Source organism: Benincasa hispida, chromosome 8 (assembly GCF_009727055.1).
Source record: "Benincasa hispida cultivar B227 chromosome 8, ASM972705v1, whole genome shotgun sequence".
NCBI classification, from domain to species: Eukaryota; Viridiplantae; Streptophyta; class Magnoliopsida; order Cucurbitales; family Cucurbitaceae; genus Benincasa; species Benincasa hispida.
Window position 1 is genome coordinate 21963419 of NC_052356.1, and position 22207 is coordinate 21985625.

At 34.9% G+C, this 22207-nt stretch overlaps 1 long non-coding RNA gene across 1 annotated transcript; it reads right to left on the reverse strand.

Annotated features, from left to right (window-relative positions):
• Positions 1-532: 532 nt before the first annotated feature.
• Positions 533-3842, reverse strand: LOC120083603. The gene is made up of 4 exons (XR_005483474.1): positions 1571-3842; positions 1434-1485; positions 689-1358; positions 533-614 (listed from the first exon to the last, which is right to left on the reverse strand). It is a non-coding gene; the product is annotated as an uncharacterized LOC120083603 (long non-coding RNA).
• Between the last annotated feature and the right edge of the window lie 18365 nt (positions 3843-22207).

The following is a 22207-nucleotide window of genomic DNA, read 5'->3' on the forward strand; positions in this document are numbered from 1 at the left end:
TTCGACGTGGCAGAATTTCCTATCATTCTCAGTCAACTTCAATTAATTTCTCAGTCAAAGTAAGTAGTCAAATACATCCTTAGAGAAAATAGGCAAGGTCATGCAAATACTATCTTTAGAACACATTAACTAGAAACATACCCGATGAGGATGGGGGATCTGTTGTTAGCCATGAGGGATAAAACCGAGACTTACATCGTAAGACAATCTACATAACCAAAATCTTAGATTCTAATACCAACAGTAAGGACCCGACCAATTGAGTACTCTGACAAGGGTCGTTACTGTTAATACTCATTTTCATTCAAATATTTTGACCGTCATAATGTAATTTCATTGAAAACATGTGGCCATTTTAAACTGAAAAGTTAATTTAATCATAAATCCAATAATTAACACATTTAATTGGGATAAAAAATGTTTTGAAAAAATAATATTTCAAAAGGAAACAATAAAACATGTCATCTGTCAATAAACTCAAGTAAAATAGAAATAAAACATCTAAATAAATAAATAAATAATGAAACATGAACTGTGCGGAAGAATTTTCTATTGTCTCCTATGGCTCTATCACGAGTCTCTTCGGTCCCTTGCCAATCCATTCTCGTTGTTTCCTGAAAAACATAAAAGAATAAAGGATGAGTATATTATACCTAGTAAGTGATCGCTACTGGGTCCTCTGGGTTACCTGCTAGCTAGTTTATCTAGACATTGGTATACACCCATATCATATCAGTCATAGTGCTCGCGAAGGTCACCTATCAGTCATAAACACAATCCTGAATGGACATGCATCAGTCATATCCTGGAGGTACACAAATCAGTCGTAAATAAACTTGACGGAACATGCATTAGTCATAGTATGTAATCTGAAGGTCCACGAATCAGTCGTAAACATGAACCCGAAGGAACATGCATCAGTCATAGTGTAACTTGAAGGTCCACCAATCATTCATAATGTGCACATATACAGTCATATGTGTACACCTGCCCAGATAAGAAAAGCTAACAAAAACCTTATAGCTTTGCATGCATCAATTTACATATAACTCCTTTGTTATATGTTCAATCGTTTATCTTAAGGACAAAATTACCAGTACATCCTCAATCAACTTTACATAACATCATGGTCAAAACAGTCCATTCAGTCAATATCATTAAGTCATGCAGTTCAATTAGTCAAAATTTTACAGTCCAAGTAATCTAGAATAACCAGCCCATTTAGTCTAAAATATATCGTCCAAGTAGTAAGGACGACTGGTTCAAAGGCGAACCAGTAGGAAGACACTTACCTCAAACTGTTGTCTAACCAATTAACAATTTTAACCCACGTAAAACCCTTGAATCCTGAATCAAGCCTATAAGCCAAATTTAAAATTAATAAGTAAACCTAATAATGCCAAATATTTATAGTCAACTCTAAATGATCTTACCCCAAGTGTGGTTAGATCCACAACCTCTTCCAATCCTCGCTTTCCAACCCACCTAATGAAATTTAATGGTCAAACCCAAAATTCCAAACAAAATTGAATGGGCAGCCAACGTCTTTAAGAAGATTCAACCAACTTACCAAAAAAATCTTGCCCGAAACACTCTCAAACTTAAATCCTAGAACCAAAACATGAGGTTATTAGTCAATTGGATAAAAAATTAATGGGCATTTGAAATACCCCATGAAAATTTTCAAGACCCAAGAATCTTAGCCAAATCTCCAACACAACCAAGATCCAGCGAATGACGGCGAAGGAAGGCAGTGACTGGTGGAGGACAGCGGTTGGGTGCCAGAAACAAACGGTCAGAGGGATGTGTCGAGTAGAACCAATGACTAGGTCATGGTGGTGCACCGTTGTGAGCTGTGAACGACGTTGTGACGGTTGGCGACATGAAGCAGTTGGAGGCAGTGGGCGGTTTGGGCGAAGGAGACAGCGACTAGGCGGCATTGAAGGCATCGCCACGGGTCTGAAGACGAGACGGAAGAAACAAAGACGGGGGGGGGCGGGGGGCGTGGTTCCATCTTGCGTGAATGCGAGAGAGAGAGATATTCTCCTTTTTTTTTTTTTTTTTCCTACACGCAACCTGAGAGGGGGAGAGAGAGGAGGGAAATAAGTTTTCTCGTTTTCTCTGTTTTTTTTTTTCTTCCTTCACATTTTAACCCAAATAAACCCTCCTATGAAAAGTTTTTTTTTTTTTAATTTCCTTTTCCTTTTCCTACTCAAATTCCTTCCTAAACTAAATCCAAATCAAAATAAATCCACATAAATCCAAATAAATTCAAATTTACTAAAATCCTATCCAATATCTTGACATCCCAAAATTTCAAAACTAAATTAAATCTTCCATCCTCAAAACAAATCAAATCAAATCAACCAATTAATTTAAAATAAATAAATTAAAATTAATTGAGCTGGTCAATCAAATCTTGAATTCCAACCTATCAAAACAATCGAAAATAAAATAATGCATAATTACATAATAAATCAAGGTATTACAAAATCAATTAACACGAAAGTGGACCGAAACTCTAGTTAGATTATTTTTTATATTTCTTGAGTTGTATACATCTCTATTGTGGACTTGTTGGTATTTGCTTGAAATTGAGTTATATGTGCACTTTTTTTTTTTTTTTTTTTTTAATCTAGGCATTTGTTGTGAGGCAGTTCTTATTAACTTGTTGGCATTTGAGTAGAGATTTAATTACAGTAAGAGTTTCTAAATGTTGTAAATTTGTATGGTTATAAGGCATCCCCTCCTTCTTAAATGATTATTATTATTATTATTATTATTATTATTTTATGTTCAATGCTTTGTTGGGTTTGTTTTATTTAAGTGATCTCTTGTTGGCTTGTTGACATTTGAATAGTGACTTAGTTAAAATAGGAGTTTCTAAATGTTGTGAATTTGTGTTGGTTATAAGGCATCCCCCCTCCCTCCCCCTAAATAATTTCTAAATGCTGGTTGAAGTAGGAGTTTCTAAATGTTCTTGGTTTCTTGGCATTTGAATGATTTTACTTTGATTTTTTTGTTAGTAGCATATTGAACAAAATCCTGTGGGAACTTCCTTCAAGTAGTATTTGATGGGCTTGATATGAAAATTGGGCTGAGAATTCACTACTAACTTAAAAAGAATTTGATCTTTGGGCTTAATGAAACCAAGCCCGATGGTGAAAACCAGATACCACCTATTGAAAAACACTGAACTCAAACCAGTGTGCTGAAAGCACAATCCATATGAAGAATAATCTTCACCCTACACTTTGACGGTCGAAATTAGAACTAAACACTTCTGAGATTTGAAGACCTTTAATGACTATTCTTTTCTTTTCTTTGTTGCAGAGAGGAAACGAGAGAAAAGAAAGAGAGAACCTGAGGGAGAAGGCTGCTGGAAATCGCTTGGATGCTGGGGTCTACTGTGATTGGAGGTAAAGCAGGGAGTCGTCTAGATGATAAGGGAAGATTTGTCTAGACGATGAAGGCTTTACTGAAGATCGTCTAGACGATGGGGTTCGAAGTCGATGATGGTCTACACGATGGAAGTGTTGAGGTACACGATCGATGGCTAAATGGTACACGATAAAGTAAAGAAGATCAGAGAAGAAGATGAACACGATGTTTTACGTGGTTCGGCCAAAGATAGCCTATGTCCACAGAGAAGCTGATGATATTCTATTCGGGGAGTTACAAAGATTATTACAAGATAAGTCTGATAGCTTTCTTGACCACTCTGTAATTTTTTCACTCTCATACTTGTACATGTAATTACAAAAATGTATATAAAGACAGCTTGTATGTAATTGATTTCTAACAACTTTGAAGTTGTTTTTCATTTATTTGTAATAACAATCTCCACCTTGAAGTAAACTTCAAGTGTTTCTTTAGCTTCTCTGAACTGATTGTCTTATTCTTTAACCTTTATCTCTCAGCTCAAACCCTATAATATCAAGGCACTTTTGATGTTTGAGTTGAGTGACAGTCTTTGTCAACATGTCGAAGGCATTCTTTGAGGTATGTACTTTCAAAAATTCAACTTGTTTTGCTTTTATCTGTTCTCAAATGAAATGATATTTAACATCTATATGTTTAGTTCTGTTGTGGTACTATGGGTGCTTAAATAAATGTATGGTGCTCTGATTGTCACAAAAGAATTTCACTGTATTCTGTTTGATCCCGAAATCACATAGGAGACCCTTTAGCCATAAACCTTCCTTTACTGCCTCTGAAAGAGGAATAAACTCTGCCTCAGTAGTAGAAAGGGCTACTAATACTTGTAGAAATACAAGTTATTTATACTGTTTTATTTAGATATTGTGGCCAAAAGAAAGGAAAATTATGTCAATTGTATAGAAATTGGCTAAGAAATGCGAGAATTATAAATTATCGTTAATACACCCACTAACACCATTGCGATGGTAGAAAAGAATATTTCAAGTCTGTTTTGCAGGAAATCAAGTCACCGCATATGTTCATGGCTCAAGATAAACTGAACAACGTATCTACGTCACATTGTGCCAGTCATTCAGAAATGAATAGACGATCAATGCAATGATGGCGCATGCGACAATCGATCAAGAGCTAAGTGATCAACGTAATCTCAACCACATGTGGTAATAAAAAACAACACCGCACGTGGGCAAACGATCGAAGATGTAAAGAGCAACGCAAATGTGGAGGATTCTGATGTGTGTACAGCTGACCGTTATGTATTTCGGACGGGATTGATTGTGTAACAGAATAAATATTCACTCCACCATTTCAGGAACTGCCTTAACAATAAAGTGGGGACCACAGGTCAGAGAGTCAAAGTTGGGCCTAGAAAAAGCTTTGGCCATTCAATTGAAAAAAGATGCAAGCATACAGAGAAAAGTGTATATATTGATCTAAGGGAGAGACTGGTTGAGCGACTAATCAGAGTAGATCCAGGAAGAATTAAGAGACAAGGCCGAAAGGTGAGTCTCTAGGCAAAGAATCCTTTCGATCCTCACCATTGAAGCTTTGTATGAAGGTCACCTCTACCAGACGAGCAAGCCTGAGAGGGAAGCTCTTATGCTCATCCATTCCATACGTTGGTAAGCAAACCACCATGCAGATCTGTGTCAAGACGTTGACACTCTTCTGTATTTGTTTCTATCTCATTATCATCACTTGTATTCATCTTCTTAATTTCTATCATTCACACCATGTATCAGACGCTTAATCTTAGTATTAATTGTTATGATCATTTTCATCTCCATCATTCTGTCTGTTTTCGTTCATTCATAATACACTTTCTCCATGATGTTTTTTTAATCCCTTGGATAATTAGCATGAATTAAGCAAGTAATTCATTGGGTTAAAGAAATAATTATGTTTAGTCAAGCATGCTAGACGACATCTTCACCTGTGAGAGCAGAAGTGAAGATGCCATTCCGCCTATCGAGAGAGGGTTAGAAGAATGCGCTAACTAAAGCGAGAAGTATTTTCAGAGATGGAAGCAACCTTACATTCATCACGTTCATCCCTGTTTCACCTAGAGATATGGGAACGCGGTCGATCATCGAGACGTGTATGCCAAGGGAAAGCGGAACCTTAGTTATATCTTTAACGCAATTAACAAACTTGCGACGTTTGTACTAATTATTCTTTCCCCTTTCTGATTCATCCATAAAGCTTTGCCATCGCATACCACGATCCTTTGTATAAACTTCACAGTCAATCTCGAACGCAACATCATGTATATCATGTATCGTGTATCTTGCATCATGTTAGCTTAGATTTATTTTTATCGTAATTTATTTTATTAACGCAACTTTAGTTTATCGGCATAATTTTACCTTACCGCAATTTAATTTCCTGTACAAACACACACTTTATTAATTGTAAAAACACCAGTCGCATATATCACAAATGTAACACACTAACGACAACAATCCCTATGTTCGACCTCGGATCACTCCGAGAAACTTGCGTTGGAATTATACTTGGTTTCAGCACAAGGAAACTTGTGACAACGCATTACTCCATAGCATACTACAAGCATTTAGTTAACAACACATATATCTAGAAGTAGTATCGCATAAAGTGTGCATGAGCAACAACACAACATAAGATTACATTTTGCGTTACAAGTTTATGACAACATGAGCTTGTAGCACATCATCATGCATGCACATTACATTCACCAATTCCAAGTAAACAAGCATAAACTTGCTTTACATCCATCCATGAGTAGTGTGAATAATCGTACTTAGTATAAGATACATTTCAAGTCTACAGCTACTACCGATTGTAAAGTAGCCTTCCAACTTAGGACACACCATCCATATAGGAAGATATAACCTGATAAGGATCTTCTATTGTCTAGATCTCCAACATAGTCAAAGTCAACATACCCAATCAACTCTGGTTCTCTGTCTGGAAGCTGTTGGTACATTAGTTTAACACTAGAAGTACCTTTAAGATACCTCATTATCCACTTAGTTGCCTCCCAATGGCTTTTTCTCGGATTAGCCATATATCTACTCACCAGACTTGTAGCATAGGCAATATCCAGCCTTGTAGACACCATTAGATACATTAAGCTTCCCACAACTTGGGAATAGGGGACAGTTGACATTACCTTCTGATGTTCAATGTCAGATTCTTTAGGTGAATTCTCTTCTGAGAGTTTGAAATGGTTAGCAATAGGAGTAGATACTGATTTAGCCTCTGTCATATGATACTTCTTAAGCAATTTCTGACAATACTATGACTGATCAATGCTTAGAATACTTGTTTTTCTGTTTCTGCTTATATTAATGCCTAGTATTCTTTTTGCATTACCCATGTCTTTCATTTCAAATTATGACTTGAGTAAATCTTTGACTTTATTTAACTCTTTCATAGTTGCTCCTGATAATAGCATGTCATCAACATAGAGTAACAAGTAGATAGGATGAGTATAGGTATCAGTGTTTATGTAAACATAACTATCATAGAAGCTTTTATTAAAGCCATTCTTTTGCATAAAGTCACTAAATCTTCTATTCTAGCACTTAGGAGACTGTTTAAGGCCGTAGATAGACTTTTTAATAAGCAAACATAGTCTTCTTTCCTTCTGACCTCATACCCCTTAAGTTGGCTCATATAGATAACTTCCTCTAAGAAGCCATGTAGAAATGTTGTTTTAACATCAAGTTGCTACAGATCTAGGTTATTCATAGCCACAATAGACAATAATAGTCTGATAGAAGTCTGCTTGACCATTGAAGAAAATATCTCATTGAAATCAATACCCGGCCTCTGTGTAAAACCCTTAGCTACCAACCTAGCTTTATATCTAGGTCCTTGATCATTAGAGAAGCCTTCCTTCAATTTGTCACCCATTTGGATGCAATTGGCTTGCAACCTTTTGGCAAAGATGTCAACTCCCAAGTATTATTTCTTACTAGTAAATCAACTTTTTCTTTCATTACTTCTATCCACAACTTAGCTTTAGGAGAACTCACTGCTTCTTCAAAAGTTGAGGGTTCTGAATCATTAAATAAATCTAAAGCATTTAAAGCTAAGTAGTCACCATACCTTGAAGGTGGCACAATAGTTCTTCTTTGCCTATCTCTAGCTAGGCTGTACCCCCTCAAATTTGGTTCTTCTTGCTTCGGATCAGTAATAGCATCTTCTACTTCTTCTTCAAGATGAGGTAGTTGATCAAAAGGTGATTTAGAGCTTGAAGGATCAGAACTAGGGTTAAGAACTTGGTCCACCTCAATTTTATCATTCTTCATTTGAGGTGCTGTAACATTAGAGTTAGATCCCTGCATATACATTTCATCTTCCCTGAAAACAACATCTTTGTTTGTGATACATCTCTTCTTTGTAGGGTGCCACATTCTAAACCCCTTAACACCTACCCAAGAACATACATTTCACAGCTTTGGCGGCTAATTTCCCTTTACTCTGATGAACAAAACCAGTGCAACCAAACACCCATAGGTTATTTAGGATAGAAGGTTGTTTGATCCACCTTTCTTCAGGGCTTAGAAGGTTAGGAGATGCATGGGGGCATCTATTTAGTGTATAGACAGTATATGAGGCTACTTCTGCCCAAAATTTCTCAGGAAGTATAGCATTTGACAATAAGCTTCTTACTCTCTCCATTATAGTTCTATTCAATCTCTCTGCCACCCCATTTTGCTGAGGTGTATACCTAACTGTCTTGTGTATAGTAATCTCGTCCTGTCTACAAAAAGCATTAAACTCCTCTGCACAGTACTCAAGCCCATTATCAGTTCTTAGACACTTAATTTGACAATTAGATAATTTTTCAACCATAATCTTCCATTCTTTGAACTTTTCAAATACTAAATCCTTAGATTTAAGGAAATAGATCCAACACTTCTTAGAATAGTCATCCACAAAAGTTAAGAAATACCTGGCTTCACTTAAGGATTGGAAAGATGAGGGACCCCATAAGTCTGAATGCACATAGTCAAGGATGGCCTTGGTTGTGTGTTGAGCCTTCACAAAACTTTGCCTTGTAGCCTTCCCTATCACACAATATTCACAAAAGGATAGGCTTTGATGAATTCCCTTAGATAGAATTCCCTTATTAGCAAGAGCTTATAGACCTTTGGCACTAATGTGTGAGAGTCTTTTGTGCCAAAGATCTCCTTCAATAGGCTGCTTCTAAGTCACAATCAATGTTGAGTGTATTTTTTGAAATCCTTGAACAACATAGACTCCATTAATCTTGACCCCTCTGATAATAGGCTTACTATTCATTAAAACTTCACAGTAGCCTTCCTTTCCTCTGTATTCACAACCAATAGAATCGTGTATGCCTAGTGAAATTAGATTTCTCTTCAGCTTAGGCACATGTCTGACATTCCTCAATAGTTTGACTGTTTTATCTTCAAGTTTAAGTGAAACAGAGCCAATAACAACCACTGGACATGAGTTATTATTACCCATGTACACAGAACCTCCATCCAACTCTTTATAAATGCTGAACTAGTCTTTGTGGGGTGTCATGTGGAAAGAACACTCTGAGTCTATAACCCAATCTAGGTTCTTATTAGTTTCTTCATCAGCCTTCCAATTTGAGGTAGCTAAAGCATTTGAATAGAAGTAAGAATCCTCACAAACTGAGGCTTCACCTGACTGATTAGGTTGGACTTTCTGTTAAGGTTGTGGTTGCTAGTTTTTCTACTCATTCTTCCACTTTAAAGTTCTGCAATCCTTGATTAGATGTCCTACTTTTTTGCAATATTTACATCTAACCTTGGATTTTTCTTTCCCCTCTTATGTTGAGCTTTGTTTTTCTTTTTCCTTATTATTCTGCTTTGACTTACCCTTGAAAAATAAGCCCTCAAGCTTATCTTCCTTGCTAGTTAGGAGCTCAATCTCTCTGATTTTAAAAGCTGAAATGATAATGTCAGTAGTTAGGGAGTCTCTCCCATATTTTAGGGCAGTCTTTACATCTTTATAGGAATCCGACAGTGAGTTAAGAAGCACAAAGGCTTCATTATCTACCCCAATCTCTTCTCCTTAAGTATTGAATTCAGTAGTTATCCTTTTAAAGTCATCTAGGTTCTCTGTCAAGGATTTGGAAACACTTATCTTGAAGGTAAAAAACCTTTCCCTCGGGAAAAGTTTATTGGGCAGATTTTTAGTCTCATAAAGCTCATTCAGCTTGCTCCACATCTTGAATGTTGTCTCTTGTCGATCACTTGTCTTAGAACACTGTCAGACAAATTTAAAACAAGTGTGCCATGAGCAATTAGCTTCATGGTCTCTTTTTCTTCTTCAGTTGCAGTGATTGGCAGCTTGGTTGGATCCTCTAGGGCCTTATGTGCCCTTTGTTGTCCTAAGATGGCCTTGATCTTGGCTTTCCACAAGCCAAAGTCTCCTTTCCCATCAAACTTTTCAATGTCATACCTTGCTACTACCATGTTTGATTCAAATTCTGTCTGAAGAGCTCCAATATTTTGCTTCTTTAGAATCTTAACTAATCTTGAAGTTTTCTTGCAGGCTCTAATACCACTTATTGGGCTTGATATGAAAATTGGGCTGAGAATTCATTGCTGGCTTAAAAAGAATTTGATCTTTGGGCTTAACAAAACCAGGCCCGATGGTGAAAGCCAAATACCACCTATTGAAAAACACTGAACTCAAACTAGTGTGCTGAAAGCACAATTCGTGTGAAGAATAATCTTCACCCTACACTTTGATGGTCGAAATTAGAACAAAACACTTATGAGATTTGAAGACCTTTAATGACTATTCTTTTCTTTTCTTTGTTGCAGAGAGGAAATGAGAGAAAAGAAAGAGAGAACCTAAGGGAGAAGGCTGCCGGAAATTTCCTGGACGATGGAGGTTGCTATCGTCTAGTCGATTGGAGGTAATGCAAGGAGTCGTCTAGATGATAAGGGAAGATTCATCTAGACGATGAAGGCTTTACTGAAGATCGTCTAGACGATGGGGTTTGAAGTCGAGGAGGGGCTACACGATGGAAGTGCTGAGGTACACGATCGGTGGCTAAATGGTACACGATAGAGTAAAGAAGATCGGGGAAGAAGATGAACAAGATGTTTTACGTGGTTTGGCCAAAGATAGCCTACGTCCACGGAGAAGCTGATGATATTCTATTCGGGGAGTTACAAAGATTATTACAAGATAAGTCTGATAGCTTTCTCGATCACTCTACAATTTGTTCACTCTCTTACTTGTACATGTAATTACAAAAATGTATATAAAGACAGCTTGTATGTAATTGATTTCTAACAACCTTGAAGTTGTTTTTCATTTATCTGTAATAACAGTATAATTGACGATGTAATTAGTAGAGTTTACAGTCCCAATCATGGTCATACACAAGGATTAGGATTTGGTGTGACTAAACTAAAGGTGTCACATCAACTAAAAAAGATGAGGTTATTGCATATATTGAAAGAAAATGCAAAAACTTAACGTCATATGTAGATGAACTGAAAAGTGTGGTAGTTTCCTTAATAAAAGACAAAGTAAATTTGTCTCAACTCTCTTTATCTATTTAAATTGTGTTTTATATAACATTTTGAATATATTGTTTCTATAGGAAAAAATGAGCGAAAAAAATTATAATAATCCCGTTAGAGTATCAGCACTGGCAGATATTCCAGGTCCAATACTAAATTCCTCACCGGTAAATTCATTTATAACTTTTCTATTCATTTAATATTCAAAATTATTGTTTGAAAATTTTCTAACCATATTATTGGTGAAAAAGAGTGTTACTACCAACACTCCCCATAAGTGTTTGTTGCTAGATTGGGTTGGTTTAGGAGGAGTCGTTGTTGAAGGTAGATGGTCTTCCAATGATCCATCAATCCTTGTCCATCATATACCTCTTGGCTCGAATGCAGTTCGTGTGTGGGATGATACAATAAAAATAACAAATTCCTTCTTATTGAGGCTTAATAATGAATTCCTTCTTATGGAGGCTTACATATAACATTATTGTTATGACGATGTTGTGGCCACTACTATTGCCTGACCAATGGATAAAGTCAAACTATGTAAGAAAATTTATTTACTAATTTGTGAATTAAGTATTTATTTAGTTCATTAGCTAATAATCTATTGTTAGAGTTAGATCATGATGATTTATAAATGTTATTTTGTTTTATTTTTTATTATGTGATTGATATGACGACAAACATCGAAGCTACATTTTTTTGGAAGAATTTTGGTGTTGCTATAATCTAAACATCTCTTTTAATTGTATCAACTTTTTGGGATTATATATGTAGTCCTTTTATTTAGATTAAGAATTTACAACTTGTTCTATTAGGTAAGAACTTTGTTGGAACATACTTTTGATGACTATATCAAACCTATTGGATGAATATAGTTTTTATTTCTTTTGTATGCTATAAATTTGAAGGTGTTGGTTATAATGATGATTGTTGATTTGGATAAAATGTGAATTACATATTTCTTCATCTAGACAATAATATGGGCAAGCGAGTTCTATAAATATATGTTTATAATTATTTCTACAATAACATTTGCGAAACAAATTGTAAAATCTAAAAAATGTTATTAACAAGTGCCATTAAAGATCAATTATAGCATTGTTTTTACTACTACAAAAAATGTTATAGAAAGTTCATTAACATTAAAATTCATGCTTGAAGATGCTGTGTTTATAGCTTTTTTTCCATTATGATGATAAAATACTAATAAAATAAGGGACTTTCAACAATGTGTCTAAAATCGCTATAGAACGTCTTTTATAACATTTTTTATTGTTATGACAATTTTTGTTGGTACTTTTTTCAATACAATGAAATGTTTCCATAACATTGAATTAGATCTATCATATGTCAACTTTCTATAATAATATTAATAGCTATACAAAAACACTATGGAAAGTCGAGGACTTTTAATAACATCGGCTACGATAGCATTTATAAAATATCATGAAAACTCTTTTATAGCATTTTTACAATGTTATTAAAAACGCTATTGAAACATTTTGATAACATTTTTTTATAGCATTGGAAAACCTCTATCAAAACATTTCAATAACGTTCAGCGTTGGACAAACTAAGAAGGACAACGACCCTCAAATGATATTGTCCACTTTGGGCATAAACCCTCATGGCTTTGTTTACCAATGGAGATAGTCATCCTTACTTATATACTCATGATCCTCTTCTTATCTAACCAATGTGGGACTTTGGTCGCATTCCCAACAATCCTCCCCTCGAACAAAGGACCATCGAGCCTCCCCTCAAACAGTCATCCATCCGTCTAATTCATATCTAGGCTAACTCCTTTTCACCCAAGCATACCACCTATCAAATAGAGTCAACCACGGATCCCACCATGACTACTTCCAAGGCTCCAATATTCACCGAGCCTCCCCTCAAACAGTCATCCATTCGTTTAATGCATATCTAGGCTAACTCATTTTCACTAGAGCATACCGCCTATCCAATAGAGTTCAACCACAGATCACACCATGACTACTTCCAAGGCTCCACTATATATCATCTTTGTTCAGCACCGAGGATTCTACCGAGCATGGTTAAGTCAAGAGCATGACTCTGATACCACTTGCGAGGGCTAACGACCCTCAAACTATCTCCATAATGGTATGATATTGTCCACTTTGGACAAAAACCCTTATGGCTTTGTTTTTGGTTTCACCCTAAAAGGCCTCATACCAATGGAAATAGTCATCCTTACCTATATACCCATGATCCTCCTCTTATCTAACCAATGGAACTTTGGTCGCATTCCCAACACAAACGCTATTGAAATGTTTTGATAGAACTTTTCTAACGCTATAAAAAACACTATCAAAACGTTTCAACAACATTTTCTTTACGGTATGAAAAGTTTTTATAGCACCATATATGCGTTATCAAAACGAACTTTTTATAGTGTTAAAAAATGCTATGGAAAGTCATGGACTTTCAATAATATAGGCTAGATAGCATTTCAAAAACGCTATGAAAAATCTACGATAATATTTTTCTAATGCTATTGTAAGTGATATTTTTCTGTATCGCATATCTCTCCCTCCTTCAATAGCAAGTACTCAAAATCTGTTTCATTCTCATAAAGATTTTCAGAAACTCTCTTAGTGAGCTACAAAAAGCATTTGCAATTTATCAATCTTCTCATGAATTTCGTAACAATTAGAGGTTGTAGTAATCAAAAGTTGTAACATCCCTATTTGTTTAGGAAAATTTAAGTTAATTATCTCAAATTCTGAGTTTTAGTTTCCTAATCTTTGGAATTTGGAAACAAATTATTACAATTGAATAAGTTTTATTGGTTAATGTGGGCTCTTTGAGTATGAGTTTTAAATTAATTGGAAGGGATAATTGAATTATTTATATAAGAAATTTTGAGTTTTTGTGAAATTTGAAAGGGAAAAGAGCAAATTGTGGTTTTAAGATTTTACCCTCTTTAATTTTGGAACTTGGATCCAAAATTTAAGTAAAGAACTAGGAAAAGATAATTGGTTTATTTGGAATTAATTAAATCAAGTAAGATTTGTAAATTAGGATTCAAGTTAATTTGGAAAGTTAGAATTTAATTTTGGGATTTAGAATTTTTGGAAAGAAGTGATTTAAAGTTGGTGAATTTATTTTTAGGTTTATTTAATTAATTGGAGAAGAGGTGAAAGATTTGAGTTTGATATGACATATTTATTAAGGAAAGGAAATAATATTATATATATATATATATATATATATTATTCACGTATTTGTGTGGTGAGAATTAAAAAGAAATAAATATGGAATTTTCAAACCCCCAACTCCTCAACTTTCTCTCTGGTTTAGACGAACTTCAGCTGCCGCACCGCTGACGTCCACATCCTTTCCTCCGTCAAGTTGCAATCGCTCCGCTCCAACCTTCATGTCACCGTATCTGCTCGCCGTTGGTCCTCCTTTCTTCCAGTCGTTGTCCTTTGTCGAATGTCGTTGTGAGGTTCGTAGTTTTGGGATAAGATCTAAATGATTTTCATGGTTTTGTTGAGGATCTTAGAGCCTGTATACCTCTAAATGTTGCTTTGAATATCATATTGTCGTTGTTTGTTCTATTATTGAGTACTCTTTTTAGTTGATTACATATATATATATATATAGACTCACTGACAATATAATCAAGTTCTTTATTAGGTTCAAGTTTGGTATACGATGCTAAATTTTGATTCTAAGGGATTTGGAAGAAGATAGGAAGATTGTATTGGACATTAGACGTGTTTTGCTGAGTTTTCTAGGAAAATATGAAGGTTGGTTGAGATTGTGAGCCTTGCAACCGCATATTGTAAAAATAAAAAGGTTAGTTGTATTGATAAATTTTTTAGTTGTTCGTGTGTTTGATAAATCATGTTAGAATATAACTAAGTAGTTGTTATTAGTCTTTTCTCTTCCTTACACAACGTTAGTTTCTTAGATGGACAACTTATAAAGGTACTTCTTGCTCGTGCAAAACATGAACTTGTTAAGTTTGTCCTATTAGATGTCATTGTTAAGTTATTTATGTTTGATAATGTTGTTTAATTGTTTTTTTGTTTGATATACTACAAGAAATTTAGGCTTTAATGTCGGTTGGAAAAAGTGAAACCAGATGTATAATGTCGGTTTTTTTAAAAAAGAAAAAACGGATCTTTAATGTTGGTCTTAAACCGACATTGTAGCCTGGTTACAATGTCGATTTAAAACCGACATTAAAGGTCAAAATTTATTTTTTCCTTACTTTATTAAAAAATATATCTTTCATTTTAACCAAACCTTCTCTCTTCTTTCACCCTCTCTTACCAAACCCTCTCTTCTCCTTAGCTGTTCGAATCCCCAAAATTTTCGTTGTTCCGATCGTTTTCATCACCAGCGTTGTTAGGGTCTCTATCGTCGTCGGTGGTTGGTCTCTGTCATCCGATCGTTGTTGTGGGTGTTGTTCGATCGTTTTCGTGGGCATTTTCGTGGGTCTTTGTCGTCTTCAAAAACGTTGTCCAGTCGTTGTCGTGGTCTTTATCACCGACGTTGGTGGATCGTCATCGGCGTAGTGGAGTTCGCCGTTCATTATAGAAGAAGAACGACATTGGTTTGATCTGTAGATTTAGTTGGATCTGTAGATTTGGATTGTTAAGAAGTAAAACATATCGTCACCAGTGTTCGACATTGGTTGGATCTGTAGATTTTGAGTACACCGGCGTTGATCTACTCACGGGTCTTTCGATCCGGTTTTTCTTCTGTTGTAACTTGCCTTTTCGTTAGGTTGCTATCATTCATTTTAAGAATTACATTGCTAAGAACTGGTCCTCCGTGGTCTCTATCATTCATTTTAAGATATGTTTGTTGAATTGTTATTGGAATCATTGGCTAGTTTTAGTGACTTAATTGTTCTTATTGAAATGATGTAGATGAACAACAGAAGATTTATGAGAGTGATAAAGATGCAGTCCGGAAGAACATTCTTCCATTCTTGTCATAGGTTCCATCTTTGTTGAGGTGTCTGTTGTCTATTTATGTATGATGTAAAATAACGGTTGAAGACTGCCTTTTTGAATATTTTGGGTATAATAGGAGTTTGAGAAACTCATTGTTCTATGAACAATCTTTTTAAATTTGGTAACTTCCAAAAATAATTGACTATGACATGTGTGGATCTGAATTCTTTCTGTTGCTTCAACATCATGCATATGTAGGGTACAACTTGGGGAGTGCTTAAAGTCTATCATTCATGCTGATTATCCGGAGCAATGGTCGTGTCTTCTTGATTGAGTGAAAGAAAATTTACAAGCTCCAAACATTTATGGGGCTTTATTTGTGTTACGAATTCTCGCTAGAAAATATGAGTGAGTATATTATGTTTTTTAGTTGTGGGCTTTTCAGATCCGGTTGTCTACTTGTCTGATCTACTCATGGTCTTCCGATCCAGTTTTTCTTTTGTGTAGTTTGAATTTTCTTTAGTTATGAAGCAGTAGCAATGGGAATAAGTTGAAATTTAAATAGTCAATAGGTTCATTACAGATAGAGAAATCTATCTTTCCATGTTCTTATGCTCTGTTGCTATCTTTAAAGTCATTCTTCTTTCTTTCAGGATAAATTCTCTTAAAGTGGCCTTCTTTATGACGGTGATAGCACTTAATCACCGGTTTTTGCCTATGAAATCTCTGCCCCTTTATAAACTTTACTTTTTGAAACGATTGTTCCTCCCTTTTGAAAATAGGGTCTCACCATTTCTAGAACTTTTAGATTCTGCCTTGAATTTCAGCTACTGACATCTGATGGCTGCACTTACTGCATCGGTGGAGATATTATCCCTTCCACACTTAAGTGCCATTTTTACATCTTTATAAGTATTTGGTAATTAATTAAGAAGAATGGTTGCTTCACTTTCTTTGTCTAGTTTCTCCTCTGTTTGATTTATTTTTTATGTTAGTCTTCTACAGTCATCTAGGTTCTCATTCATTGTTTTGCAGTATTCATCTTGAATGAGAACAACCTTTCCCTCAAGAAAATTTTATTTGACACATCCTTTTTCTCATATAAAGCTTCTAATTTATTCAAAACTTCATATGTTGTGCATTCATCAATTATTTGCCTTAGTATGTTGTCAGTTACATTCAATAATAGAGTTCTTTTGTAGGCTACTTCTTCAATATTCTGTTTCTCTACTTGAGTTAGGGTTGTAGGCAATGTCTTAGGATCTTCTAATCCTTTTAAGGTCTTTTGATATGTCAATATCATTTTAATCTTCTTTGACCATAGATTAAAATCATTATTTTCAGTGAACTTTTCAATTGTGTACTTCTTTACTGCCATTGATAAGTTCTTTTCCAAGTCTTGATACCAAATTGTAAAGAGAAAACAACTACACATGTCTCACTGTAAAAGGTAATACAACAATTGAATATGATTGTCTTTCTTCTTTACTCTTCTAATGAACATGCAAATTCTCTCTAAAATTCTCTGATCTTTTTATTCACTCACAACAAATCAATGGAGACAAAATTTGAGTAAAAAATTAGATGAAGATTAAGGAAAGTAGAAGAGAAACACTTGATTTATAGTGGTTCGACTTATTTATTCCTATATTCACTCCAGAGAACAGCCATTGACATCTTTATTCAAGATCAAAATAAAAAAGCAAACATTACAAAGCACAATCAGGTTCGATTCTTCACAAAGACTTCTTCTCCCTCTGACAGCCCTAATTACAAAGCTCAAATCTTTTGCATTGATTTAAACAGTCAATAGGTTCATTACAGAAGAAGTACTCAATAGGTTGCTTTGAATTACTATGCAAAACAGCTCCCATACAAGCACTTTTCCTTGTAACAGTTGGTCCATTCATTGATTATTGCCTTACTAGCAAATCTCTACTAAAATACAACTACACTTTTGGTGCATTTGTAAGTCGTTATTCCGATATCTCTTTTTTTCGAACCTTGTATTCGTTTCGCTTTTACTTTCGAAGTTCAATCTATCCTTAATGAATGTTGCAGTGTTTCATATTACTGTCATGCTCCCTAGCTGTGTTCTGTAACATCAGTCAACATCAGTCAAAATAGCTCCCATACAAGCACTTTCCCTTCTAATAGTTGGTCCGTTCATTGACTATTGACTCATGGGTACTATTTATTTGTAGTTTAAATTTGATTCAAGGTGGTTGAGTTTGTGGGTTGCCCTATGGTAGTTCGTGGGTTATCCATATTATGATATTGATGTGAAGGAGGCTTTGAATCGACTCCCCAGGGAGGTTGTTGATGCGGATAATCAGCATTTGAAGTGGGCCATGGACCTTTCCATGAAGCATCAGTACCTTCCTGATGATCTTCAAGTTTTTTCCTACTATAGATGTTTACCTCTTCCTTAGATCACCCAATGACTAATACTTAGTTCGGTAGTTTTATGCTTTAACTTCAGCGAGCTTTAATTTCAACTCTCTGCTGGTTTTTTTTCCCCAGTGCTATTGCTTGTTATGGTAAGCTGAATGCTATTGCTTGTGCATCTGAGACGTGCGAGAATTTTGAGGTTAGCATTCATTTATTTTTTTATCATCGTTTGGATTAGTCATGTGGGTTTGTGGTTTCATTTCAAAGGAAGTTACGATGAAATAAATCGTATACCATCTTGAGTTGTTTGCATTTCTAGAAACTTTTTGCTTTGTACATGCCAAGAATTGAAGGAATTTAGTTGTACAATTAAAGTTCATCTTACGGCTATGCTTATTTATGTTAGAATGCCCTGCGAATCCATGCCAAATGATTTTTCCCCTTCTCTAGGCACAGTGTCTAATATATGCTCCAATTAGAGAGCTTCTAATGTTGTTACCCTCCGATGAAACCTTCTTTCTGATTTTTGCTTTGTAACATTTGTCTTCTAAATGATCATCATGGTTTTTATCTTTTTCTAGTTCTAATGCAAACCCACCATTTTGGATCCCCATTCACATTGTGATTCCAGATCGATCGACAAAGTGTGTCGTGTTTAACGTCATTGCAGGTATGTTGTGTTATATACCTTAGCGTTCTATTACTCTTTAACTTTATGGTGATATTTTACTGGTGGATTCTTTACAACCACCAAGTATGGAGATTTTAATATGTCATTTTGTAAAGTTGGGGAACCTATAAGCCTAGAATTTTGGGTGTAACCACTGTTGAGTCGTTTTGGTTTTATTAGTATTCTTTTGCTTTGTTATCTTGCAGTTGTTAGTTTTATTTTTGTTTCAGATCTTGGATTCTTTAATTTATTTTTGCTACTTATTTCGGAGGTAGGTAGTTAACTTGGGCCTTTCTCTGTACATAAGACCTTTATTTTGTAAAGAGGTTACTGTTTTTGATAAAATTCTTTTGGCTTTGGCTGTTTACTTCGAATTTTAAGCCACCATGGGTTGGACTAGTGGTCAAGGCCATGTAAATGATAAAGAGATTAGTGGGAATGATTCAAAAAAGTGGCCACTTATGCAGGATTTAATATTCTACGAGTTACTTTGGCAACTACATTTAGTAGGCCTACATAGTTCCTATGTGAGAATAGTCAAGGTGCGCAAGCTGACTCATAGACTTGCATATATAAAAATTCCTAAAGTTTTACCGTCCGATACGATGATCGTCTGTAATCTTTTTATTGTATATTCTTGATAATCATTCTCTACATTTTCTTGCCCTTGTAATGGTTTGTCATATCAGAATTGGTGACTATTTACGTAGTCTAACGAGTAAAGAACTTGGGAGAAAGTTGAGTTTATTTTGGATAGACAAGGTATTAGTAGAGCACCATTATTTCAAAAGGGGAAAAAATTGAGGACATAATTTTTTCATGATTTGTCCTCAGATGCATTTTATTTTCCTCGTTTGGAATCTTCAAACATTCTTGAAATTTTCAGTAAAATGTATTTCACAATCTGCAGATTCTCCACGCGATTCTGTCCAATTTATTGAATGGTCCCCAACTTCCTGTCCACGTGCTCTACTAATAGCTAATTTCCATGGGAGGACAACTATTTGGACTCAACCTTCTCGTGTAAGCTCAAATCATATATTCCCTTGACAAATGTAATGGTTATGTTTCATCTCGTTCAGAATCAAGGTCTCATAATAATTGGTGTTTTAATCGAGGGTTCATGTCACGAACTTTGCCTATTAGTGGTCTTGCACATGCTCTTGACTATATATGAGTATACATCTTTTCTTGTTTTAATTTGCTTTACCATTCTATTTTCATCCCGGGTTCAACTTTTGGGTAATATATGTATGAATCCTGGATGAATTCTTGATTTTGATATTATTTACCATCTGTTAGCCTATTATTTACCATTTATTTGCTATGTACTACAGACAAATGCTGATGGTCTATTATAAATAGTTATTGATTTTGATATTATTTACCATCTGTTAACCTAGATGTTTTCTTTTAAAACAAGTAAATGACTTGTGTAGGCCTTTGTTTGTGGTTGAATTCTTGATTTGTTTTGATTGTAACATTATACGAGTTTATAAGAGTGATTTTCATGCACTACTACTAGATCTTCGTTGTTAATCCTAATTCTTATATTATTTTCGAAAACATTATACGAGTGAAATTGCTTTATCACATACAAATAAAGTAAAATGTGTGGCGATAAATTTCTTTTTTTTTTTTTTTTGGTTTGATTAATATGGATTCTTTGATTTTTATTTACTGACGAGTATGGAAGGAAGGCTGGATAAAAATAAGATAGAGCAAGGTTGATGATTTGATGACCAGTGCAAATTAACCTGCTCAATTGTTCTACTCGTTGTGTCAAATTGTTTAATATTAATGTCTCAACTTAGGTGAATAAAATTTATGTTAATTTAAACTGTGTAGTAGCAGGAAGTAGGGCCGCATGATGCTGCATATGCGTGCTACAACTCCTTTGATTTCTTGGAATACTACTTAGTGAATAGTTGTGGAGATTGTGTGTGGCACATCCTACCATTGCTTTCTACTTGATGTCGACCTATCTTATTCCACCAAATTTCATCAGATGTCTTGCTAGACTGTTGGTACATAGCTTCTTTAGCATTTTCCCTTTGAACTTTAGGGTAAATGACTTCGTTTAGTAATTAAAAAATCTCATTTAGTATTGATCTTTGTTGATATTTATCTTTATTAAACCGGAGAAAGCTGAATGAATGAAGCTAAAGGTAATTTTTTTCCCGCTTTGGGTATGTTTTGCAGGTAAAGAAGGAGAGAGCAAAACGTGAGGCATTGGGATAAATTCAAAAAATGCTTCTAGTTATATTGAAGAAGGAGCTAGCCATGTCATTGTTACTTCAATAAGTTCTTTCCTTTTATCTATTTATGTGTTCAATAATGGACAAATGGATCTTACAAGGCTTAAAGATCTTGTTCGCATTGTTGGGAGACAGAGGCTTGTGTTGTATCTTAGTTGTAGAAAAAAGGTACTTTTTTTTTGTATTATTGTTGCTGAGTTTAGAAGCTGCCATGATTGATTAACATCCTAAGTTATGGTTAACCTTTTAGATGTAAAAAGTCACCTAAAGTCATCTGCATTGAAACGACAAAACATCTTGCAGCTTGGGGCTTCACTAACATTTGTCTATGCTCATGCATTGATTAACATTTAGTTTCGATTTAGGAAGGTAAAATGCAATTGTGACAGATAGGTGGCAGAAGCTCAGTGATGTATTTTTGTGTTGTATTTGCTTTTAGTTACATATAATTTGAATCTAATTCGTCTTTGGAATTTTGTTTAGATAATCTAAGATTGACCCTCGATAGCATCTTTTATTTGGAGATGTTTTTTGTGGTTTCATTTGATCGAAGTCTTGTATCCATTGGTGTGCTTTTTAGATGCTTGAAGTTTTGGTGTTGCTTTAGGGGGCTTTTTACTTTTTAGTTATATGGATAATGTAAAACTTTTTAGTTGAATATGCTAGCCTCGTACATAAATTATTTATTTTTTATATAGTACTAGCTTTAATTTAATAAATAGACGTAAACTTATGTTGAATTTATCTTTTTTTTTCTTTTTGTAGTTCAATACAAAAGATGCATATACGCAAGGAGAGATCAACGTAATTCGAACCCAATGGGCAAGTTTTGTTGGCCGATTTGTGTAAGGATGTAATTCTTGTTTTTTGTCTCAATAGAATGTAAATGCTAGCTTAGAATGAATGTAAATGTAATGGATTGGAAGGCAAATATTGATGGGCTCGCCATGCAAATATTCTGGTTCTAGTATCGTTTTGCAAATTTTG